The sequence below is a fragment of the Terrapene carolina genome, unplaced genomic scaffold (assembly GCF_002925995.2).
Source record: "Terrapene carolina triunguis isolate 2854851 unplaced genomic scaffold, T_m_triunguis-2.0 Scaffold96, whole genome shotgun sequence".
NCBI lineage: Eukaryota > Metazoa > Chordata > Testudines > Emydidae > Terrapene > Terrapene triunguis.
The window spans coordinates 36,147,366-36,165,866 of record NW_020664447.1 but is presented as its reverse complement, the minus strand read 5'-3'; the positions used below and the strand labels follow the sequence as shown (position 1 = coordinate 36,165,866).

Below are 18,501 nucleotides of genomic sequence, written 5' to 3'. Positions count from 1 at the left end.
ATAAAGCTGGTCTGTCTGTATTTATTTTGGACAGGGTTTGTCTGTGGGTTTATTGTGATTTTTTGATTTTTTTGCTTTAAACAATCTGGAAACCTCCCCCGCCCCAATTCAGAAGAATAAATATGCATGGCTTGTAATTCTGTTGCAGTTCTTGCGCCCAGCTGATAGGGTGACGTGCAGTTTGGAGGCTTGGAGATTGGCTTTTTGATTTGGCTTCTTGCTGCAGTTGTGCAAACCTCGTTGTCTCTCAGAAGTCCGGCTCAGCGGCTTGCCTGATGCTGTGATGCTGGAAAGTCTCAGCTGAGCCCCGATGCTGTGAGAGAGAAGGGGGAAGCCCGGCAGATTCGATTGCAATTGGGGCACAATCCAATTTTTCCTCTTCAATCCCTATTCATCCTCCTCTTTCTCCTCCTCCTCCTTCTTCCCCTGCCCACATCTCCCCGCCCCAAACTATTGCATACCCCAGGAGATCAAGGCTGGTGGATTTATCAACATTCAACCACCCCTCCCTGCCCCCCGCCCCCGATTTCCCGATGCACTTCCCCACTCACCCTGACAGCTGCAAAAGAGAGCAGAGGTTTTTTAGCAAGCGAGGCAAGTTGGACTGACATGCAAAGGAGGACCCCGCGCCCCTCCCCAGTCACTGATTAACCACCAGATGCAATGAGCTCTGTTTAAGAACCGGCAGGATCTGCATTGGGGAGCAAGCAGCCCCCCCCCACCAGGAAGTCAGAAAGGCAACCAGGAGGGGTAAGTACGAGGGCTCTATCCCCGCTCTGTAGGAAATGCAGGGCGTATGGTTAAGTTTCCTGCTATGAAGCGGGTCCTGATTTATTGCATGAGAATTTCCATTGAGGTATAGTGGGGTTATGCCTACTATAGTGGGGCAGGGATCTCGCTGTAAGAGCATCCAGCAGAGAAGGGGTTTTAACATTGGAAACCCGGACAGATTTGTCACAATCGTGCCGTTTTCCTGCCTCCCCCCCCCCCCCCCCCCCCGCCGTGTGTGTGTGTATACACAGATGGAGATAAGCCGGCTGCTGCTGCAGCTTCGCATCTCGGCGCGAGCAGCCTCTGCGCTTGGGCCACGCGAAGAAGCGGGTGGGTTTTGCAAGGCAGGGGGGGCTGCTGTTTTCATGCTCCGGGGTGTTCGGATAATGTGGCTCTATTTCCCCCCCCCCGGTAATATCATGTCTCGGGGACCAGGAGCTTTCCGGGGGTGGGGGGATGGGTCCAATCTAAAATAACAACAAGCCGGCGGCAGCTGAGCAGTGTCAGACCCAAACCCGGGGTTCAAGGCGAACGTGCCGAGAGCCCTTCAGCTCCTGTGCAAAAGCAAGCGGCGGAGGCTGTAGGGCAGAAGAGGCAGTTTCCAGTGCCCTCTCTGGATTGGTGTGGGGAGGGGAGCGGGCACGTTAGCCGGAGTAAATGCCTCTAATGCAGTGCTATAAATTTCTTGCTTTTCAATGCCTGACTCGGGCTAGGGAAGCAATCCGAAGGGGCAGCGGGCAATTTGCAAAGCGGTTGAAATTGGCCAGGTGCAATTTCCCCTAGGACATACAAAAGCTTGCAACAGCGTCGGTGAATCTCTCTGGCTGCAGGCGACAGCGTTTTATTTTTATTTATGCCGGGGGGGGGGGGGGGAGCGGCACACGAAAAGCCCCCACAAGAATCGGGAGCAGGATTGTTATGATCCCTTCAAAGGGAAAGGAACCCCTGGAAGCCCCCGGCGTGTCTGCCTGGCTGGCTCTCAGCGTGTGCGATTAATCTCGCACAGCTGTTGTGCTCCATCCACTTGTGCTGAGATCTTGTTTACCTCGGTTTTCAAATATAGCTACTGCGCCATGCTCTTCCCTAAATAGGGCAAGGGCAGTTTACTTTGTAGTAGGAGACAAGCTGGGATTTCTGCTCTTCGGAAGGGGGTTACCCTGCTGCCCTCATGACTTCTTATGCCTCGGTCTCCCTCCCCCAAGAGGGAGCGGGGACCAGCCAAATACTGCCAAGCATAGGAAGACATAGTACTTTCTTCTGTACCCATTTTAACAATGGTTTCTTCCAACCCCCACAATCCTCTGAACACACACACACAATTTGACCTAAATGTTGAATAATTTTATACTCCCCCCTTCCCTCCTTTTTTATTTTCTTTTTTCCCCACCAATAAGTCTCCCCTTAGGTCTGAAATCAAACACCTGTACATTTAAAAAAGTGACATGCCCATTTTTCTCAAGCTGAACTGCAGTGTAATAATGGGGTTCTCGGCTTGCTTGGGATATCCCTGGTGCTTGTTTTTAGGGTTAACCTTCCCAAATGTACTTAAAAATTAAGGTGCGGCGGCGGGTGTGTGTGTGTGTGTGTCCTATAATGGCCTTTTTGTTGGGAGTGTGAGAAGATACATTTCTATTCACATCACCTTCTCCTGATATCTATTAGGGGAAAGGACAATTTTGCTGAGCCATTTTTGATTCTAAGAGGAGGTCCTAAAGACAGAGCAATGGAAGACGATGGGCAACCTCTAGCCAACATTTCCCTATTCAAAAGCTTTCATCTGTTCAGCTCTTGCCGCCTGCTGTTGAAGCCAAGGAGAGCAGGCACTGGCTGAAGGGGATCACTAAACCTCATAGGCCTTGTAGATAATTTGTAGGCTTGGTGCAATGGGGAAAGGAGAGGCAGCTTTCAAATGTGCTAACAGTCAGAGCAAGTTTCTAACTTTTCCCCATCTGCAGCTGGGTTACAGGCATTTTATTTGCCTTTCGTGCAGTTTTAGTAATGAAGGTAATTCGTGTTTGGTAACTCGTGTGCTTGCATGTAAACGTTGTGGTTATCTGTTGCAATAATTTTTGTTCTCTGGATAGAAGTAATGAGTTAGAAGGGGAGAGGGTATAAACCCTCTATTAAAGAATATATGGTTCAGGAAAGAGGAGGTGTCTTATTAGAGCTGTGACATGGGAGCTGGGACTCCTGATTTCTCTTCTCCGCTCTGCCACTAACTTGTAGTATGACCTGGGGCAAGTCCCTCAGCCTCCTTTTTTCTCAGTTTACCTATCTGTAAATAAATGAGTATAATATCTATTGCATAGAGGGGGGAGTTGAAGCTTAATTAATTGCTATTTATAAAGCACTTCAACTCCTCAGATAAAAGGTGAAATATATCCAAACAGAAATGTCTTAGTCTAATAACCCATGACCCCAATTAATATAGTTCCAAAATCAAAACCACCCAAACATGCTGTTCCAGAATTGGCACCAGCATGCATCACCAAGGGCTTGTGGTTAAGGTGCTGCACTAGAACTCGGAAGACGTGGGGTCACTCCTTGCCTCTGCCACAGGTTTCATTTGGGATCTTGTGCAAGTCACTTAATCTCTCTGCAGCTCAGTTCCCTATCTGCAAAATGGGGATAATGACATTTCCCTACCTCCCATTGGGTTTGCAAGGATACATTCATTTAAAGCTGGTGAGGTTCTCAGATACTAGGATTAAGGGGGCCACATATCTATCAAGAAATGGACATGCACAGCAGCACTTGCACTATTCAATATTCAGAATAAATAGCCCATTTATATGTAAAGCGACCATTTAGATTATGACAAGTAGTGTTCCCAATACTCGTATCCAGACTGGATAGTTCATTATGTTTTGGATCATGCAAACACTCTCCATTGGTGTTTGGAACAATCTTCAGAATTACACCACTAGGATATTACACTTGTATTCTAAGTATTGTGGAATGTTTGGGTCATGTGACCACTATACCATATCCCAGATGCTTTTCTGTTGGTGCTCACTGAGCATGTGCAAGAGCGTGAGCTGCCCAGTACGATCTGTATTCAAAATAATAGACTTGACTTGTTGTTGAGGAATGCTATACATGTCCTTTGCAGAGAAGTGAATCGTTTGAAATGCTGCTCCTGAATTTTCTTATCTTTGTATTTCAAAGGTTGTGGCATAAAAGCTGTAAGTAAATGACAGCTGCAGAGTTACACCAGGGATGAATTTGGCTGAGTATGTTTCTATATTTTTCTCTCTGAAACATGGGGTATTGAAGCTGGATGGAGATGGTCTGAGAGTCTATGGCAAATCCTACTGCTGGTTAAAAGGTGGTTTGCAAAGGGATTTGACTAGGCCATTGACTTCCCTTGTGTTTTGATTTGGTGTGTATCCATACAATTGGACAGCTTCAGAAAGTCCTGGCTGAATAAGACATCCTCCCTTTCCAAGGATAGGAAGTGTTATAATTGAGTGTGTCAGCACTTTTTAGAGAAACCACATTAAAATGAATTCTTCCTCCATAACAATATTTTAAAACCAAGGTTTATAAATATAAATTGATTATCTGTTATAGTCAGTCAAAATACAGCAATCCCCCATCCCAAAACTTCCTGAATAACCAAGGAACCTTTTTAAAAACACTTTTGCATGTTTGTACAATCAAAAATGGCTTTGCCTGCCAAATTTAATTTGTTTTTCAATCAGGCGGTAATATGATCTAATTCTGTATTAAAAATAAATAAAGGAAATTAAATTACACACGGGGGGAGGGGGATCTCAGATGTTAAAATGAAAAAACCTCTGAAGCCAGGAAATTCATAGTTGAGATACTCCGGCATCCAATCACCCCTCTATGTCCAGGTAATTTCACAGTTGTTACTGTTTGTATACCATTTATATTGCAGTAACTGCTAGAGGCATCATCCAGGTTGGGTGCCCATGTTGCTAAGTGCTATACAAACATGTAGTCAATGACAATGTGCATCCTGAAGAGCTTATGCATCTAATTCTGGTTGTTGGGCAGGGTGCGGGCGGCAGGTGGTTGGAGTTTAGTGGCTGGGATCAATGCTCTGAGATCGATTTAGGGGGTCTAGTGAAGACTCGCCAAATCGACAGCAGATCGCTCTCCAGTCGACCCCTGTACTCTACCCCCGACGAGAAGAGTAAGGTAAGTCAATGGGAGAGTTTCTCCCGTCGACCCCCTGCGGTGTAGACCCCGCAGTAACTCAACCTAAGGTACGTCGACTCCAGCTACGTTATTAAGGGAGATATTTGGCCCTTTAGAGCTTCCTTACAATAGTTTTTGCTAACAAAAAACCCCCAAACCCGCCAACTAGCACTTGGCATACTAACGATAAAGATCGCTTTTCCAGAGCAGCCAGAGCTTCCATTTTCATTTACTGGCAGATTATTTTAAGATAGCACAGTGATCTCGTTCCATTTGTTACTGTGGCACTAGTACCCTGCCAGGGGGCATAGATCAGCATTCACGTCACACTCCCTGTCAGTGCCGGGCCGGGAAAGCTAATGATCCAGCCAGCGGACCAAATTCGGTGATGAACCCTGGTCACGTGCCACATGAGGCACATTGCGCATGCGCTAAGTGGAGGAGTACCCAGCCTCCTTTCGTCTGAGCCTCCCAGCTACAAGTACAGGCAGAGACACGGTGGTCAAACAGCAATCAACAATATTAATATCTTGTACATCTAAAGGGCTTTTTATCCAGCAAGGTTTTGAAGAGCTTTAAGGCTAGATCCACAAAAGGATTTAGGCCCCTAAGTCCAACACTTAGGTGCCACTGAGATCATCAAAACCCCTAATCAGTTGCCACCTAATCCTGTAGGTTCCTAAAATCCCTTGGCATCTGAGTTTCTAACAGTGAGCATCTGTACAGCCACCTCAATTGTGGCACCTGGGTACCCATCTCATACCTAAACCCCAGCAGGATCCTCAAACTAGGCAACCCCCCCACCTATGAGGCCTGATCCGGTAGGCAGTCTTAGAGTAGACCCCGCCTAAACCCACACAAAATGGCCTGGCTGGGGGGGATGAGAGGGTGGAGGCAGTAACAGCCTCCTTTAGTCCAGTGGTTAGGGCACTCACCTGAGAGGTGGAAGACCTGCGTTCAGATCTCTGCTCCATGCATGGAGAGAGAGAGAGCAATGTAGCCGGGTCTCCCACATCAATGCGCTCTCTCTCTCTCTCTCTCTGCAGGTGTGGAGCAGAGATCTGAATGCGGGTCTTCCACCTCTCAGGTGAGTACCCTAATTGCTGGGCTGTAGAGCTATTCCTGCTCTCTCCTTGGCTCAATGTGTATTTAATTATTTATACACGGTGGAACAGCTTTGGCGGGAAAGACTGAGATCTCAGTCCAGAATATCCCATAGTCCTGTTACTAAAGCACTCACCTGAGAACTGTATGGGTTCCAATCCCTGCTCCACATCAGGCAGAGGGGAGAATTGGACCTGGGTCTCCCAAACCCTGGGTGAGTGCCCTAACTCTCTTCTATGCAAAATATCGCTTAGGTGCCTGACTCCAGGACAGGTTTCCTGGCTGTGCAACCCAAGCAAAGATAGGTGCCTCCCTCCAGCTCAGATCTAGATGCCTAACTCCCTGGGAGGTGGGAGGGAGGGCCTTACGACCTACCCCTCTTTCTTGGCATTTCCTGCTAGTTAGCTTAGGCAAGTCCTCCACTTGGCATGCTGCCTTTTGTGGATCCCAAACGTCTTAGGCACCTAACTTTCCTAGTGCATTGTATAGAGTGTTAGGCGTTGCATTGCCTAAGTCCCTTTGTGCATCTAGCCCTTGGAAAGTATATACTCTTAGGAATCCCTTCAGTTTCCACATTGATAAGCAGCCACCTCTGGAGCATGACTTGGCAGCTGTTTAACAGCACAAAGCAATGCTCTACAGCTGTTTAGGTTGTAATGTAGAATACTGCTGTGACAGACTGACAATGTCCTGTAATATACCGAAGAAACCTTATGGAATTGAGAAGCTTTATTGAGTTCAGTTTACCCCTGTTGAATTAGGGTTAACACCTTTGGGGTACATTGTATTAAAAATGCAATTATGTATGGGTTATTGTGTAATTCTGGTACCTTTTCTAGTAGGGAGGGGGGATGCTAATGTACTTCTTCTGTTATCAACCATTTGAAGTCCTCCCCCCCCCCCCCCGGGGAGATATTAATACACTAGTTCAAACGGGATTCTCCAGAGACCTACAGACAAAGACTTTTGGAAAACCTCAGGGTTTTCTTCCTGACCCAGCATACGGACAGGACTCCTGGTCCTCAGAGGACCTTGAATCCTTAGGGGAGGATTGGAAGGACTTGGCCTACTGAGGCCCTGTGAGACGGTGCACTTGTCCTGAGCTGAAGCTCTGATGAACTTGTAACCACAAGGCTGCTCTATTGAAAGACTGTGCCTGCCAGAGCCCATGTGAGAATGGTGGTGATGTCTGATAAGTCGGGCCCTACCAAAGTCACGGCAGACTGTGAAATCTGGTCTCCCTGGGGAAATCTGGTCTTTGGTGTAATTTTATCCTGTACTGTACAGATTTCACAGGGGAGACCAGCATTCCTCAAACTGGGGGTCCTGACCCAAAAAGGGATTACAGGGGGGTTGCGGTATTGCTACCCTTACTTCTGTGCTGCCTTCAGAGCTAGGTTGTCAGAGAGCAGTGGCTGTCGACCAGGTGCCCAGCTCTGAAGGCAGTGTCCCACCAGCAGCAGAGCAGAAGTAAGGGTGGCAATACCACACTATGCCACCCTTCCTTCTGCGCTGCTGCCTTCAGAGCTGGGCAGCCGGACAGTGGCGGCTGCTGGCTGAGGGCCCAGCTCTGAAGGTAGCAGCATAGAACTAAGAGTGGCAATAGCATACCATGCCATCCTTACTTCTGTGCTGTTGCTGGCAGAGGTGCTGCCTTCAGAAGTGGGTGGCTAGAGAGTGGCGGCTGCTGACTGGGAGCTCAGCTCTGAAGGCAGCGCCGCCGCCAGCAAAAGCGCAGAAGTAAGGGTGGCAATACTGTGACCTCCCTACAATAGCCTTGTGACACCCCCCCACACCCACCCTATTTTGGGTCAGGACCTCTACAATTACAACACCATGAAATTTCAGATTTAAATATCTGAAATCATGAAATTTATGATTTTTAAAATCCTATCACCGTGAAATTAACCAAAATGGACCGCGAATTTGGTAGGGCCCTACTGATACACATGCTAATAAGTTTGTAGGTTCTTTTATTGTTTTGAATGTTTTCTCTGTAATGCTTTTTACCTTAAGAATACAGTAGGCTTGCTTAGAAAGGTGTGGCAACTTACATCTATAGCAATTACACTGGTATCTGTCTCTGAAGAGAAAGCAAGCAGGAGTCCTAAGGCAACCTCTTTGTGCTGGGAATGACACAGTGAAGGCAGGGAACTATCCAACCTGGAAACACCCCCGTCAGAAGGGCGAGAGACCTGTCTCTCCACCCAAGAGAGGCCACAGCTGGGGAGCTGAAAGCCAAGAGTGGTGGGATTACTGACCACTGGGGAGGAGGGAAATCCAGGTGCAGTTGCCCTGAACTGTGACCACTTCATTAAACACAAGCTACAGAGAGAACTTAATGAGGCAGAATGTACTAATCTCAGTTGGGAACTTTGGCTATAATGCTGAGATGAACAGCCCCTATTATTACTAAAATTATCATGGGGGTCTCTTCAAAACCAGAAACCATTAGGACTTCTTTTACCTTTTTGGAAAGGGGACACCCTCCAGTAGCACAGTATCCCACAACATTGTACCAGTTCCCCACTGGATAAATATTTATCCAGAGGGAAATGTGCCACCTACTAAATTACCAGCACCACTCCTTAAGCACTCTGTATTTCCTTGCTCATCTTCCATCCATGTTTGAGATCTGATAAAATCACAGTCTGGTTGTATGCCTGTGAGGTGAGCAGCAGAAACCACCAATTTGGTCAACTTAATGTATTCTCTGTACATACACGCACATCATATATCATTTGAAAGCCTATTATGTCTACTTTAAGATGAGGTACTTTCAAGTGGTACCATAGAAACGGTGATAAACACTGACACCATCAATATGTTAAAATGACTTCTTTGAAATATTTGCATTCATTTGTTAGTTTAATAACTCTGTGTATTATTTTAAGACATCAAATTGGATTTCTTTGTGACCTCAAAAGAAGCAACAATCTAAAGGGTAAAACAAAATCTAATAATAAATTTGTGCACGTATCACTGAAATGTAATGGCACAGGTGACATTTCTAGTCAACATTATTCTCATCATCTTGTTCATCACTCTGATCTCTGTCGAGAGTGCGTGGGATACCACAGTCTTCATTGCCTTGGCATATACACAGTTCTGTGCAGGGAAGATTGTTCTCACTTCAGACTAAGTTGATTCTCCAGTGACCCCTAAAGGTGCAGGAACAAATACGATCTTGTAGAAGCTCAAGTGCCATTGAAAAATACAGGAAGTAGCTCATCATCCCCATTTGTCCATCCATGTTGCTTGCAAAGGTGATGCAATATCTGGTTAACCTATGTGCGAAGACATCCAAAGCTTTGTCAAAATGCTCTTTTGGCATGCTCTTCAAAACTGCCCTCACATGGTGGAAGTTTGGCCAGTGACTTGTCCTTTTTGATGGCTAGATTGAGGTTCAAGCAACTCCAGCATCTGTGGGTCATCTTTTCTGTCTCGCTCTGGTCATACAGCACTGCTACCAACTTCTTTGCTGCAGAAATTGTGGCTTCTCCGTCAGTCTCTCCCAATTTGGCAAAATTTCTGAAGTGGTCAATTCCCTTTGTTTTGACAACATTAAACACAGATTTCCCCCCCAATACCAAATAGGGATGGCTCAGAGTCACATTCTGTTAATGCATGTACAGCAGGAAGTATGTTGCAGAAGTCAGGAGTGAGTGCATCACGAATTGCATGCACATGTATGAAGTGATACTTGTCAGTTGTGCTGATTATGGTGCCCATTTCTATCCACATGTTATCTATATGTTCCATTTTTGGAAAGTAGTGAACAGCAAGGACTAGGACAGCTCTATCAGGAGACCTAATACTAGGGCTCTTTTGACACCCAGAGGCCCAAAAGCTATATTGGCACATACAGCATGCAGAAGCATCCTTGTGTCCATAGGTGCTGACTTTCTCTCTACTCGGGGGATGCTCGACACCCCCCCACTCTGCCCCAGGCCTGCCCCCACTCCACCCCTTCCTCCCCCAAGGCCCCACCTCTTTCCACCCCGCTCCTGAGCACACCCCCTCCCCACTCCTCCCCCTCCCTCCCAGTGCCTCCTGCATGCTGGGGAACAGCTGGGAGGGAGGGGGAGGAGTTGATCAGTGGGGCCACCTGTGGGTGGGAGGTCCTTGGGGGGCGGGGAGAGGGAGGAGCTTGGCTGCCGGTGGGTGCTAAGCACTCACTAATTTTTTTCCATGGGTTCTCCAGCCCTGGAGCAACCATGGAGTTGGCAACTATGCGTGTCCCCTTCCTCTTGAGTACTATACAAGTCTTAGGCTTCTTCAGCCACCTGTAGTGGTAGTGGGCTTTGCTACTTCACCATTGGAAAACCCTCCAGCAAGAAAGAGTGTTTGTTTTGGGTGTGTGCCTACTCTCAAGGGCACTTTGAATCATGTAGTCACAGAGGAATTTTACAAGTGATGGCTTGTTGGATGCCACATTTGGAAACTTTTTCTTGGAGGCACAGGGTGTCCACCAATCATCTGGTATTTCTTGTATCCAACCTTAGATCCTGTCCGGCGCTGTCATTCTGCAGTTTTCAGAGGTACTGTTGTCATATCTGTTAAAGACTTCGATTACAGAATTAGTTTTGCCAAATCTGTTTAGGACCTTCCTCAAATTCTCAGCAGCCAATTCATTGAATGTGTGGAGTTTGTCTTCAGCCATCATTTGTATGACAGCCATGGCATCTCTGATGTACACTGTGCTTACTGTGTTGCATAGTGTGACAGGGTGCTGGCTAGGAAACCCTGAGCCACACCTCTGTCATGCCAGCTCCAATCAGGAAAGGGGAATTTGGAGCTGGCTGAGTAAGCCCAGCCCTAAGTGGCAAATAGGGAATAGCTGCCGGCCTTGTTAGCCAGGGGCTACATAAAGGCTGGCAGGAAGGAAGCTAGGGGGAGGGGAAAGGGAGGAGCCAGGGAGTTAAAGGCCACCCTCCCTCCCCTGCTGGCTGTGGAAGCTAGCAGTCCTGGAGGGTGTAAGCCTGATGCTGTCTGTAGCTACATGGTAGTGGGAACTTGTACTGTAAATAAAGAGCACGGGTGATTGCACCAAAGCAGAGGTCTCTGGCTCGTTTGTGGGCGCAGAAGCGGCAGAAGATTGAGGGGCCCACCTGCGCCCTGTTACACATTGCTCATGAATTCTTTCAGCTTGAGCTTCCAGCTGGTGCTATAGTTTAGCTTTGCCTGTTCTTCTCATTGTTCCAAAAGCATGGCAGAGTGACGTAGGTACAAGTCCTATTGGGTTACTAAGCACATCATTGAAATATCGCTTCATCTTGTGAAGGACAAGGCTCTGTGAAAAATGACTTCTGGACTGATAGCTGCTGTGATTGTCCCTCCCTTGACAGATTTAAATTTGGTCTTCTTGGCCATGTCAGAAATGTTTTATGCCAGGTTTCATAGAATCCTAGAAGTAGAGGATTGGAAGGGATCTCGAGGTCATTTAGTCCAGTCCCCTGCACTGAAGCAGGACTACACAATAACTAGACCATCACTGACAGGTGTTTGTCTAAACCGTTCTTAAAAACCTCTGTCTTCTCTTCTCCAGACTAAACCATCCCATTTTTCAATCTTCCCTCATAGGTCATGTTTTGTAGACCTCTAATCATTTTTGTTGCTCTTCTCTGGACTTTCTCCAATTTGTCCACATCTTTCCTGCAATATGGTGCCCAGAACTGGACACAATACTCCAGCTGAGGCCTAATCAGCGCACAGCAGAGCGGAATGCCTGAAGTTTCTTGATTGAGCTAAAGAAGCCATGTCCCATCAGAATGAAGTGCATCTTTCACAAATCTCTCCATTTGTTCTCACTAATGTCTTCTAGTCTCAGTAAAGACTCATGTACATCTGATGTTACATGCAGTCCAGTAGGTATGCTAATAAGCACCTCTTGATGTGATTCAGGGTCAGATGGGTTTGTTATATTGTCAGTGACCTGGTTGGTAAGAGGCTAGTATGGCATGCATAGGCAATTACAAATTAAAACCTTCTACCAGGCAGACTGGATGCTACAAACTACATTATATATACAAAACCTTTTAAACTGAGAAGCATTATACAGTATTAGGAATTCACGTATGTTTATATCTACCCACTATGCAAAACTATGGGTATGCAATCTACAGCTGTACAGCCTTCCGTGAGAGACTGATCTGGCCCACAACTCTCAACTGAAAATATAGAAAACTGTTATAATCCCTTGAGATACTTTGACAACTAAGAATATGCAATGTGAAAACATTTCATCTTAGTATTATTTAAAGATGTTGATATTTACCATTTTTGCCATGAACTAAAGAGCTTCATCAGTTCTGGAAAAAAAAATAGTTCCCCATGCAAAACCAATACAAATCTTTTAATGCATTGTCATCTGGTAACTTTGACCAATATAACACCACATTAGGGTGTTGAAATTGACTTAAACAGTGAAATTGCAAAAAAGGACACTTTCTTATTATGGGTACCATTGTTTCCCCTCACCTACAGGCTTATGGCACATCATACTTTTAAGTACATTTAGATGAGGTAAGCTTTCGAATGATATGATATGGGGATGTGAGTGGGGGGGGAGGGAGTTTATTAAACTCCAGAAATATGTCCCTTTTTGGAGAATTGCCACCCGCCTACGTAGAGTAGACTTATAGGGTATGGGTAAAATGTACCCCGACGCAGCGGATCAGCACAAGGAGCGCTAAGCCTTAAAAACAAGGCTCAAGTGGAATGTAAGGGGAACCTACTCCTTGTGCTGTCCCACTGCAAAAGGGGTAGGTACGTTCCCAGACAGATTTAGTCAGACTGTCCTCAAAATTGTGTGTGTTTTTTAAAAAAAAATAGGGGGGGAGGGGGGGGAATTTAGAGGATTACTGAAGTTTTAAAAAGAACATTGAAAGGGAAAGAAATGTTAAGGTAAGGCAAGACTTAAACAAAAACCTCCCCAAACCTCTGAGAAATATTGGAAAGTGTGAAAATGAGGTTAAGGTATCCCAAATAACCTTAACTCTCCCTTTCTATCCTCCCTGTAATCTGCACCCTTTATCTAAGGCAAATAGATCTCTATGACAACAGTTGCTGCTAGTTGAACCTCATATGCTTCGGTGGTTTACCTGCAGAGTCTGAACTCCATAGATATGGTTATTTTTAACTGCATCCCCACGGTGTCCATAGCAAAGTATATATAACAAAACCACGAAGGTATACAGGGTCTAAGGTGGATTAACTTCCAATGAAAGAAGGTAAGTATTGCATATAGGAAAGGTATGTATGGTGTGAGTTGAATAAGGCTTTGTTGTGTGCTTGAAGCTTCAGAGGGGAGATGTTGATGGTCAATGGAGGTTGAACTGGAGGATAATCTGCAGTGTGGAAGGTGGACCTATATGAGTGTGCACATATTTGTATGTTCAGAAAAGGTATGTGTTGTGGCGTGTGAGAGTCATATTGCCAATATAGACAGTACACAGTGTGGTGGTGAAAATTTAATATGGGTGGGGGGTGGCCGAGGACAGAAAGATAGAATTAAGTTTGTTTATAGGATGCCTTCATTTTTCCATTCTGTGCTTCCTTTTTTTAATGTTGTATTGAAACTTAAAATTTCTTGGTTTTTCCATTTTTATTTTAGGAAATTTCCTCTTCTCCTGCCCCTTTAAATTGTGTGTGTGTGTGTGTGTGTGTGTGTGTGTGTGTGTGTGTGTGTATATATATATATATATATATAGTTACAATTGTAACTACATCTTAACAAAGTTTTCTGTCTGGAAATTTCCATGGTTTTTTGTCAAGAATCTCCCTGTGACACTTTGATACTTTTCATCTTTCTAAACCAGCAGTGTGTGTATTTGTCTCAACCTTTGTTGAATATGAATGGGGTGCTGATTGCTCCTGAAAACCATGCAGGATTCATAGCTCCACCGGAATCCTTGAATATGGGTGGGTTTGTTAAGGCCTTATCTAAGCTAATGGTGACATTGAGCTAATGGTGACAAACTGCCAGTGGGAGGTCAGTTTCCTACAGTAGATGGACTTTAAAGTCCTCCTTGTGACAACTGCTAAATTAGTTCCGAGCCAGGTGACTAGCTCAAGGGTGCAAGCAGATTACAAAGGGTATAAGAGTGCAGATTTTAGTCTGCAGGGCAGCTCCTGGATTATTAAGGGCTTCAAAGGTCTGTAGCAAATAACTTCAACATTTTAAATATGAAGCATTCCCCAAAACACACAAAGGGATTGATCTTTGTGGAAGATAGGAGAATAAAACAAATGTGGAGTCTAGGCCAAGCCATCTTTGAGATATGACATGTCAAAAAGACTTAAATTTTCCAAAATGGGGGGAAAAAAATCACATTTTAATCTTACTGTCATAGGTCTGAAATCCCCTGTCTGACTCACCTCAAATGAGGCTCAACAGGAACCTTGTTCATATCTAGTCCCTCCCACACCTTCCAACAGCACGGGATTGCTCCTTACGTGTATCTCTCGAGCGCTTCAAATGGTTCACTCTTGAATAGCCCTGTTGCCCACCATAACTCGGTGTGCTTGGTCACCTTGGGTACATCTACCCTGCAGTTAAACACCCAGGGCTGGCCTGTGCCATCTGATGTGGGCTGTTGAGCCATACAATTGTGGTGTAGACATTCAGGCTCGGGCTGGAGCCTGAGCTCTGGAACCCTCTTCCCCTCACGAGGACCCAGAGCTTTCTACACCACAATTTTGCAGCCCGAGACCCGCAAACCTGCCAGTTAACACAGGCCAGCCTCAGGTGTTTAGAGGGGAATGTCTACACTGCAGTTAGAGTAGACTGCTACAAACCACTCCACCTGGGGTGACCCTGAAGGCTGCGCAGAAGCATGAACTGGTACAACACACAGCGGCGAATATCTGACAGTAGATAATTGAGGAGAATATTTCACGTTTGTTCTCTGCCCTTCTTACAATTCTTGATCTGCTTTAAAGACTTAGGGCCGAGTTCCCTGCAGGTGTAAATGTAACACCACTGATTTAAATGGAGTTGTACCCACTTATGCCAGTGGAAAATTTGGCTCCTACTCATAATCCAAATGCTGGCATGTAGGATGAATATCGAGCTACCTCTGGACCTCACCTTTCTCTCTCCACGCTTGCTGAGAACACCACGATCAACAGGGATGTTACAGCTGTCAGAGCCCAGGGTGAAGCACTGTATGGCTGGGAGCTGTGTGTTTTTGGTGGGGGGTGGGGTGTTGGATCAGGACCTCGCTACCAGGGATCAGGCTGAATTCAAGTCTAGCCATCTTCAGAGCACAATGCAAGTTGTGGCTCTCCGGGCAATGCTCCTCTCTCAAGGAAGGAGGCTAGTGATATTGTGCCCAAAAGGGAGATGGCCAGTGGCCTGTTGATATTGCTTTATTTTTACTTTGGTAATCTTCATGCAAGAATGATCCTTCAGAAAGTCAGGTTCTGACAGGCAGGGGCAGAGACTATAGCCCTAGTCAGACAGCACAGATGCTTGTACTAATGCTTGCAGTTGGCATCTGAGTGCTATGGTGATGGGCGCATTAGAAACTGGAAGATGAGTCTTCTCCTTGTTCTCTTGTAAATTTACTCTCACTCTCCGGGCATCTTTTTTCCTTGTGTTAAACGTGAAGGATAGTTTCAGGCTCGCTACTTCTCATTATGTTCTCCCTTTTCTACCTTAAATAATCCATCTAGCCAAACCCAACCTGACAGATGTTGCCCTCGCTGTGACACTGAGCACACAACATGCTGCATGAAAATCTGGCTTTGTGGGTGAATGTAGCATGAGCAGTGACCCTCCTAGCATCCCTGCTAAAAATAAAACTCTTCCCTTCTGGCAGTCTTGGGGTTGCTTTTAATAGGTAGCCAGTCTCACCCCAGGGCTTAACTTTCAGAATGCTGGGAGCTGGCTCATCGTTGGGAAGCTGCACTCAGGTAGTGAGGGTGAGGATGTTCATCTGCAGCAGGTGCACCTCAGTTGCTCCCTAACAAACTGCCAGATCACCCAGATACATGATCGGTAATGCTCTGCATTTCCTAGCCCTTGTGCAGCATACATCTGTGTCCTCCAACCACCCAGCCTCCTCGATACTCCTTAACCCAGCTCTGTCTTCCCAGTTACATAAACCTCACGCTACCCTTGATTGTTACCCCAACAAGCAACTCAACCCTCTGCCAGCTGCCTTGTCCCTTTAACAGCCCTTACACAGTGTTCCAGATCAGCGCCCCTCTTGGCTGCTGGTTAGCTGTCCCTCTCAAAGGAAAATCGGTATTGCCATGCTAGATCACACCAATGGCTGGACACTGTTCAGAACTAGATGCTTCATTATGGGAGCCTTTACACCTTCCTCTATAGCGGCAGTAAAATTCCTATAGCTGCAGATGTTTGTTCGTAACCCAAGGAAGCTAGTGGTTGGCTTATATTCTGGAGTGTGAGGGTTGATACATCTTATATGTATTATCCTAGCTAGGGAAACTGTGGATAGTTTTAATATTCAGATACATATTGAACCCTTTTTTGAATCCCACCAAGCTCTTTGTCTTGGCATGGCAATGGGTTACACAGGCTTTATGCTATTTTGTTTTTAATTCAACCACTTCCAGGACCCCAGATAAAAAGCCCAGAGCCTACGTGCTTCTCCATTCTGTTTCCCTTGGACAAATCTTGATACCAGTCCCAACTCTCAGCACCCTCATCTACAAATCCTACCTTTCCAGGAGTCCTCCACCTGGATATTATGCTGTAATTTGAGGCTTAAAGTGAATTATGAGTAAGGCTATGATTTTATCATGGGTAAAAAGTCAGGGACAGGTCACGGGCAAGAAACAAAAAATCACAGAAGCCATGACCTGTCCCTGACTTTTACTAAAAACATCCCTGACAAAATGGGGAGGGGGGAGGGTCCAGCACCCTGCCCCCCCCTTCAGGAACCCCATTGCCCCCACCGCCCTGTGGGGCTGGGAGCTGGGGGGGGTGCCCCCACCGCCCTGTGGGGCAGGGAGCTGGGGGGGGGGCCATGCCACCCGTGGTGGCATGGGGATATGCAGGGGGGCCCCATGCCAGTGCTGAGCAGCTCTGGGTTCCCTCTGCTGCCACCAGCTGGGAGCTGTGGGGGGCTCCCCCTGTCTGCGGTCGCTGAGCAGCTCCAGGGTCCCTCTGCCACCGGTGGCAGCGGCTATGGACGAGCCATGGCTGCTCGCGGCGGTTGAGCTGCTGCAGGGGGGGACCCCTGCCAGTGGCGGCGGGGCGGGCCAGCGGCCCCCGCGGCGGGTGAGTTGGGGGGGGGGGGTCCCACAACCCGCAGCTGCCCTGCCACCTGTGGAGGCTGGGCTGCTGCGGGGCCCCCGCTGCCGGCAGCGGCTGGTCAGCGGTGGGGCCTCCACTGTCACGGAGGTTGCTGGAAGTCATGGATTCCGTGACTTCCGCAACCTCCGTGACATAATCTTAGCCTTAATTATGAGAAGTTCTGGATTTTCCACTAGCCGACTACTGACCTATGGGAAAACAGGGGAGTGCTGTCTCAGCCATCCCCGACCATTGGAGCAGATTGATGTATCCATCTTTGTCTGATAACCGAAGGGCATCACATCAACTGTCCCCCACCGGCTTTCCCTGAGTTTCTGCCACCAGGAGTGGGGAGATAAATTGGTTTCAGCCTATGAATGACATACCCGAGAAGCAAAGCAGCCAATTTTAAGGAGTAAATTAATACTAAGTAAGGGTTAGTCTCCTGCAGATTTTCTTGTGCATCTTGTTTGTTTTAAACCTGATGATTTTATTAACACACCTCTGGGATCCACGGTGTTGGTGCTGAGTAAAGCTGGGCAGAGGATGGCAATTCTGTTTCGCAACAGTGTTTCCAAGGTTTCCAGGCTTGTTTTTGTTCTGCACTGGAATGAAAACTAAACCTTCCAAATGTTTTAGCAAATGGGTTTGTGTTGAAAAGATCAGTTTTTCAGTTTGGGGGGGGGGGGTTCTTTCTCTCCCTAGAAATGACCAGAGTCCCACCTGGACCTCAGAATCCTACCTGTTAAAAACTTTGTTGAAAAAGATACGCCTGCAAAATATTTTGCATTTTAAACAGCATTTTTTATTAAAAAAAACATTTAGTTGAAAATATTCCGACCATCTTCAGCGCTGATAAGTGCTTTTCAGGCTTCCAGCTGCTAGAAGGCATGCTCACTCCAGGTGATAGCTGCCTTGTGGTGGTTAATGTGGTTAACACATTTTCCAGCATGGTGTTTTCCCCCCAGTATAGACCAGTCCTAGGGTGGGTCAGTATCCATGGCCCATTCAATCCTGGGCCTCTTTGCTGTGATGACAAGTGCTAAGTGTGTGTGTGTGTGTGTGTGTGTGTGTGTGTGTGTGTGTGTGAAATAATATATGGATGCTTTTCCACAGGAGCTGATGTGCAGTACTGGTTAGGAGAGTTAAATGACTGTGGGAGACTTCCACCATTTTGGATCAAAATGTAG

At 46.5% G+C, this 18,501-nt stretch overlaps 1 protein-coding gene across 1 annotated transcript in view; it reads left to right on the top strand.

Annotated features, from left to right (window-relative positions):
- The first annotated feature begins 652 nt into the window (after nt 1-652).
- Nucleotides 653-18,501, top strand: part of SLC8A3 (solute carrier family 8 member A3) — a 187,327-nt gene continuing 169,478 nt past the window's right edge. The window contains exon 1 of the mRNA XM_024218833.2: nt 653-750. The gene's annotated coding sequence lies outside the window, so the exon portion shown is untranslated. The remainder of the gene's footprint in view (nt 751-18,501) is intronic.